Source organism: Pinus tabuliformis, chromosome 2_1 (genome assembly GCF_031772625.1).
Source record: "Pinus tabuliformis cultivar Carrire ecotype Pingquan chromosome 2_1, CPIR1, whole genome shotgun sequence".
Classification (NCBI taxonomy): domain Eukaryota; kingdom Viridiplantae; phylum Streptophyta; class Pinopsida; order Pinales; family Pinaceae; genus Pinus; species Pinus tabuliformis.
This window is the reverse complement of record NC_142299.1, coordinates 76,152,024-76,159,926: the sequence shown is the minus strand read 5'-3', so window position 1 is coordinate 76,159,926 and position 7,903 is coordinate 76,152,024.

Below are 7,903 nucleotides of genomic sequence, written 5' to 3'. Positions count from 1 at the left end.
AACCGCATCTATAAACCTATTGGGTCCGTTTCCTTATTGCATATTGTTAAGTTATGGTATGTTCTATGCTTATAACAATTTACTTATCTTTCTTAGTATTATCCACAGATTAGCAATCACATGTACATAAAGTAAAGTGTAGATAGAACATTAAACGATCGACAGAAAACAAGCCAAGACAAGAGACACAAGATGTGGCGGCTAGCCAAGGACAAACCCCAATGTGGGGAAACCATTTGATCAAATATTCCTTTATCTTCAATAATCCAACAGAGAGAAATAGTACATAAATCTGATTTACATCAGCAGCAACGAACCCTAGATCAATCCCAAACTAAGGCAAACAATATCTTGCAAACCGACCGTCAGATCAGCTTGATTCCACCACCAAAAAATGCGGCCTTCAGAGGAGATCCAGATGGACCTATAGCACAGTTCTGAGGAGGGAGTCTTCTGGTCAACGCTATTCAAACTTTGGTTCTGCAGTTGCTGCCTAAAACTGCGTCCTTCCTTCCACATGTGTGAGAGAGGGTCTCTTTTCTGCACAGTAGAGAAGAGCCTCTTTTCTGCGCAGGAGAGAGAGAGAGAGAGAGATGTGATGATATGAGTGAGTGAAAATGAGGAAAAGTCCTCCTATATTTATATGCAACTGTTGATGTTTGAATAGATGTGACTGTTGGGCTTCTCAGCCTACATGAGTTGTAGGTCGGCTTGATAATTATTCCATAATCAAAATAAATCCATCATAAATACTTATCAGAATCGGATGATCTTTAGATCAATCCTACACCTCTCAATGAGAGGAATCTAATAAAAATATTATTAGCCATGAATAAGATGACCCACATGGAGTTTGGCCCTAGTTTCCAATTTTAACACTCCCTCTCAACTAGGGAGAACTCCATCTGCAATCTGTCTGTTGGTCACTACTATTCATCCATCAAATGCACTGCCCTGTACAGCTTGACCCCTACTCTGCTCTGTTCTATCCTGCCTGCTCTGCTCTGTTCTTCTTGCTCTGCTCTGTTATGTTATGCCCTATTATGATCTGCTCTGTTCTGCTTTGCTCTACTTTGTCTGAATTATGAAGAGGAAGAAATGATCGAGGATGTATCATACTGAATCAAAGTCAATCTCAGAGTATGTACCACTGGTCCCAGACCAGTTTCAACCAACCTGAAGTTAGCATCATAGTGGGTACAACTCCTACCACTGGTCCCAGACCAGTATCATCCTCCACTGACTCAAAGTCACTCTTAGAGTGCTTACCACTAGTCCCAAACCAGTATCAACCAACCCGAAGTCAGCATCATAGTATGTACCACTCCTAACACTAGTCCCAAACTAGTCCTTCACTGACCTGAAGTCAATCTCAGAGTATGTACCACTAGTCCCAGACCAGTATCATTGATCCCAGATCAGTGAAGGTCATCCTAGCATAGGGAGTACGGTAGATACGGCGATGCGTCCATCAGTACTACTATGGTCCCTATCCTCATTTCCCTCCAGTGAGTCCCAGACTACATGGGTAGGATGCCTTGACAGGAGAACTTAATCAATCCTGTCCTCACAAGAGAACTAATCATCCTGCTACATAAACGCCATGGAGAACACATCATCCAGGCCTCACAGGAGAACTAATAATCCTGCTACATAGTTGTCATGGAGAACACATCATCCAGCCCTCACAGGAGAACCAATCATCCTGCTACATAGTTGTCATGGAGAACACATCATCCAAACCTCACAAGAGAACCAATCATCCTGCTACATAGTCACCATGGGGTGTACGTGTATACCACCAGGGAATGGTGAATCACCCTGTGGTCATATGTCGCTCCAAGAAGTACCCCACACCCCCCGAAGCTCCCAAAGCTCAATACATCATACAGGACCCTCATCAGAGGGTCTTTGAACAACACCAAGTTGTTCTCAGAAAGTAAAGAATTTGAATTTCCCTAGGGGCTTTTTCAGAATGTTGGTGACTTGTTCATCTGTACCAATATGTTGGAGCCTTATAGCTCCCCGTTACACCATATCTTGAATATAGGGATACCTGATATCGATATGCTTGGAGTGATCATGAAATACAGGATTCTCTGACAAACGAATCCCACTCTGGTTGTCACATAGGATCACGGTGGTATCCAATGTAAATCCAAACAGCTCACTAAAGAGCTTTTGCAACCAGACTGCCTCACATGAGGCCATGCTAGTAGCAATATACTCTGCTTCGACGATGCTCAAAGCCACCAACTTCTTCTTCTTGCTCATCCAGGATATCGAAGCATATGCCATGGAGAAACAGCACCCGGAAGTGCTCTTACGGTCCTCCACATTGCCTGCCCAATCAGCATCAGTGTATCCAAGTAGTCTCACATCTCTAGCAGTGTATCTTAACCCATAAGTAATTGTGCCACGAAGATATCTCAACAGATTCTTGGCACCAATCCAATGTATGTGGTGAGGTTCAACCATATGTTGACTTAACGTGTTGACTGTGAAGCATATATCTGGATGGGAGTTCACTAAGAACATTAATGCTCCAACGAGTTGCCGATACTCAGTGGCATTTTGTAAAACAGGTCCAGCAGCACTACCGCTTAACTTCTTGAAGTCAAGCTCCATCAGGGTAGTCACAGGCTTGCAGTCCACCATACCGAATCTTTCCAATATCTTCACCACATATTTTCCTTGAGATAGGAAAATTTCCCCTGGCGTTTGCCACACTTCAAGTCCTAGGAAATAGTGCATCGGTCCTAGGTCCTTCATTTCAAATTTAGAAGCCAACTCCCTCTCACATTTGTGAATGAGAGGGTCTGCACCTGTTAGAAAGAGGTCATCCACATACAACACTAGTATGAGAGGTTTGTCATCTTCAACCTTAAAGTAAAGGTTAGGATCGGCTTCATTCCTAGTGAATCCCAGCTTCATCAAGTAGCTATCGATCCTCTCATACCATGCTCGGGGTGCTTGCTTCAGCCCATAGAGAGCCTTCTTCAACCTGTATACAAGAGATTTTCGATCATAAATCTCAAATCCTTCAGGTTTCTCCACGTAGACCTCTTCTTTGATCGAACCATGCAAGAATGCAGTCTTGACATCCATCTGATGTAGGTTCCATCCTTGTGAAGTAGCAAGGGCTATGATCGAGCGGATGGTCGTATATCTGGCAACAGGTGAAAATATCTCATCATAGTCTATACCTTCCTTCTGGGACGAGCAACAAAATGAGCCTTATACTTTTCCGTACTTCCATCTGCTACATGCTTTATCTTGTAAAGCCATTTAGAAGTGACAATTGTCTTGTCCTAGGGTCTTGGAACTACTTCCCAAACATCATTCTTCATAATAGACTCATATTCTTCGGTCATAGCATCCTTCCATACTTGATGCTTGACGACGTCTGAGAATGATGAAGGCTCATTTTGTATGATCGTGCTCATGATGGTTAGGTATCCCTGATACCTGTTAGGTTTCTTACTTTCATGGAAGGTTCCTCGGGGTGCAGCATGTCCTTCAGCATCATTAAGTAGGACCCTGAGCCATGAAGGCCTCTTCCTAGAAGAGGAAGGCTTATGTGGAGGAGGATCAATCGGATCCATGGGTTCTTCCACATCAGGCATTGTTTCATCATCCTTTTCTTTCAGTTCCCTGGTGTCGGCTTCTTGAGAGCTCCTCAAAGTCAGAAGATTGTCTACCTTGCTGAGATCCATATCTTCGTCAAAGGTGACATCATGACTAATCACGACTTCCCTTTGACTGGCTACATAGATTCTATAGCCCTTAGTATTTTCTCCATAGCCCACGAAGATTCCTTTCTTTCCAGATGCACCCAATTTATTCCTTTTCTCTTTTGGCACATGAAAATATACAGGGCTTCCAAAAATTCTAAAATGAGATACGTCACGTTTCTTACCAGTGAACATTTCTTCAGGAGTCTTGGAACCCAATGCTTGATGAGGGCATCGGTTTTGTATATATATAGTAGTGTTTGCAGATTTGGCCCATAGAAACTTCAGAAGTCTTTGATCATGGAGCATGGCACAGACCGCTTCCACAACTATATGGTTCTTCCTTTCTGCCACACCATTTTGCTCAGGAGTATATGGTGTAGTAGTCTCCCTCTTAATGCCAACCTCTTTACAAAATTCATGGAACTCGTTAGATTCATATTCAGTCCCATTATCAGTCCTTAAGATTTTGATCTTCTTTTCCGTTTGATTCTCGATCAAGGCTTTGAAGTGTCGAAACCAAGAGAACACTTCATCCTTCTTTTTCGAGAAGTATATCCACATCTTTCGAGAATAGTCATATGTTAAAGTAAGGTAATATGAATATCCTCCCAAGGAGTTTACAGGCATCATAGTAGATATGTCTGAGTGAACCAGTTGTAATATATTGGAGGTCTTGCTTTGGCTTGAGGGGAATGGTCCCCTTTTGATCTTTCCTTCGGCACATCCCAGACATACACCTCCTTTCTCTACTCGGAATTTGAGCATCCTTGTTACCATTTGTCTTACATCGGGTAGAGCTTTGTAATGAAGGTGGGAAAACCTCCAATGCCAAATTTCGGACTGAAGAGATGTGTCACAAGACATGACACCTAGCGGACTTCCACCGACCTGATATAATGAATCAACTCGAAACCCAAGAGTGAAGGCATCTTTAACATTATTTTTCCATATACATACCTTGCCATCACTGAAGGTTACCTGGTAGCCTTTGTCTTCCATTGCCGAGATGGATATCAGGTTCTTTTTGAGGTCAGGTACATATAATACATCCTATAAGTGGATTGTATTACCTTCATTCAATTTGAGAGAGACATTGCCTACACATTTCACGAGATATTTCATATTATCTCCAAGGACAATTTCTAGGTTAGTTTCTTTCTCTATCAGATTATGGAGAACTTCTTTGTAACCAGTGAAGTGCCTTGAGGCACCACTATCAATGAGCCAAATTCCCATTGAGTCCAAAGGATCAGAGGCAGATAGAGCAGCTGGTAGATAATATTCATCCTGCTTATTTCTCAAAAACAAAACTTGATTTACATCATTAACTTAAATAAACTCACAAGTCTATCGTAGATTTCCTTGGAGGTGTGCCTGTCGGAGATGTAGGCCACCAAGCACTTGTTGATAGAGTCCCGGATGATCTTCTTTGTTTTGACTTCTCCAGTTTCCATTTGTTCCTGGTAGCAGTGGATGCATTTGATGGAGGCTCAACAATGTTGCCTCTCACATGATCCAAAACTCCTTGATCTTCCAAGGTTAGATCGATAGACATCTTCCATCCGTGATAGTCAGCTTTCTCACGGAGCTTGTCTTCGACAGGGAAGAGTGTTGAGGACGCCATAGTTCTTTTATGATAGCCTTGCCAATCTTCTCTTTGATGACTGCTCTTGCTCTTGCTCGGGGTTTGTCTTCACCTCAGATCTGATACCATGTTAAGTTATGGTATGTTCTGTGCTTATAAAAATTTACATATCTTTCTTAGTATTATCCATAGATTAGCAATCACATTTACATAAAGTAAAGTGCAAATAGAACATTAAACAATCAACAGAAAAAAAGCCAAGACAAGAGACACAAGATGTGGCGGCTAGCCAGGGACAAACCCCAATGTGGGGAAACCCTTTGATCAAATCTTACTTTATCTTCAATAATCTATCCGAGAGAAATAGTACATAAATCTTATTTACATCAGCAGCATCAAACCTTAGATCAGTCCCAAACTAGGGCAAACAATATCTCGCAAACCGACCGTCGGATCGGCTTGATTCCACCACCAAAAAATGTGGCCTTCAGAGGAGATCTAGATGGACCTACAGTGCAGTTTTGAGGAGGAAGTCTTCTGGTCAATGCTGGTAAAACTTTGGTTATGCAGTTGCTTCCCTAAAACTGCGTCCTTCCTTCCACATGTGTGAGAGAGAGTCTCTTTTTTGCACAGTAGAGAAGAGCCTCTTTTCTGCGCATGAGAGAGAGAGAGATGTGATGAGATGAGTGAGTGCAAATGAGGAAAAGTCCTCCTGTATTTATACAAAACTATTGATGTTTGAATAGATGCGATTGTTGGGCTTCTGAGCCTATATGAGTTGTAGGTCAGCTTGATAATTATTCCATAATCAAAATAAATTCATATCTCCATAAATAATTATCGGAATCGGATGATCTTTAGATCAATCCTACACCTCTCGACAAGAGGAATCTAATAAAAATATTATTAGCCATGAATAAGATGACCCACATGGAGTTTGGCCCTAGTTGCCAATTTTAACACATATCGCCAATCGCATGGCATAGGCCAAAACAACCCAATACACGGGAAATACATAGAAATCCCATAATTCCAAATTTCAAAATTTATGAAATCATGTCCATAATTCTATCGGGTTCGAGCTCTTTATTGCAGATCGCATGTCGCACAGCAAAATGCTTAAAACCCATGAATTTGACAAATACACGGAAATACAAAGGAAATCCACTATCGGGCGCCAAGCCAGATCTCAAACGGTATGAAACCATGTCTATAATCCTTATCGGGTCCGCGCTTTATCGCAAGTCGCAATCGCGATGTGCATTGGCCCTTTGTATCGGGGATCACCGATCGTCGATCACCGATATCGGTGTATCGCTATCAGCCCCATTGCTATATCGGCATATCGCAATATCGTTGTCGCAACGGCCCCGGGGGTCTTCCCTTTGACTATGCCGATTGTCGATCCGTCAATCAGCCAATTGCAATCGCAATCGATAATCGCCTCACCCGAGGTTCCGATATCGCATGTAGGCCTACCTCAGATGCAATATATCAGAGATCGCTGATCAAGCATCCCTCTGGCCTTTGGTCTAAGTCTTCCCTTTGCACCTCTTCCAATGTGATTTCATTAAGGAGCCTTTAAGTCCATTTTTCTAAGAAATGCCTCCTTTTCTAAGGATAATGGGCAAGCTTCTTATTGTAATAACTTCTTCATCCGAAGTCCATTCTAGCCCATTCAAATTGCATTAGATTTAGATTGAAGAAATCTATGTAATGGGAATATTCCCAAGAGCATCCTTTAACTTTCATCCAACCTGGATTTACAAAGGGTTTGTGCCATTTAGCACCTTACCTCTTATATGAAGTCTTTTAGACTTAGAGGTTTATCCAAGATCCATTTTGGATCAATGAAGTTTGAAGACTGGGACCTTTCTGACCGCGAGAAGTTCTCGCACCTAGAAACTGGGAATCTAATGAAGTAGAACACTAAGGGTACGGTGATAATGTTAGAGCCGCGAAAGTGGCTGCGCGGTGTGGAGAAGGCCGGGCTACTAAATTTATTATGGATACCACATTTCCACCGTGCGTCAATCACAATTTTCATCATCAGACAATTACTCTACCTGGTGCATGATGGGTACTTATGGCTGGAAGACCCTATCCTCATCACAGAAGACCTCATTCACCGCATTTCTCGACTCCCCTGCAAAGGAAAGGACCCCGCAACCATCGCTGAAGGAAAGGGTAGTGATTTGGCCCTTGCAGAGGCCATGAAGACAAAATACAAGCTGGAGAAGAAGAAAATGGGCTACGCCATCTCCAGCATCAAGGACAGAGGGGTACGCGTAGCAACCCAAATCCTAGCTAGCAAAGTCATGAGGAAGTGTTGTGCTGATGAGGTACCAGCGTCGGTGGTCACATTGGCTGAACAGTGCGCAGAGGGGGTCCAGTTCAACTAGTCTGAATTCCTCTGCGAGGAATTTTTGAAAAACTATCACGAAGCCCAAGAGCAGGGTAAAACCTCCCACTATGCGTGGTTGTTGTTATCCAATGTGCCCGTAGCGGGGGAACTACCAGAAGACAATCAATTCCCTAACATTGACAGAGACTTACCAAAGGCCATGAAGTACACTTCGCT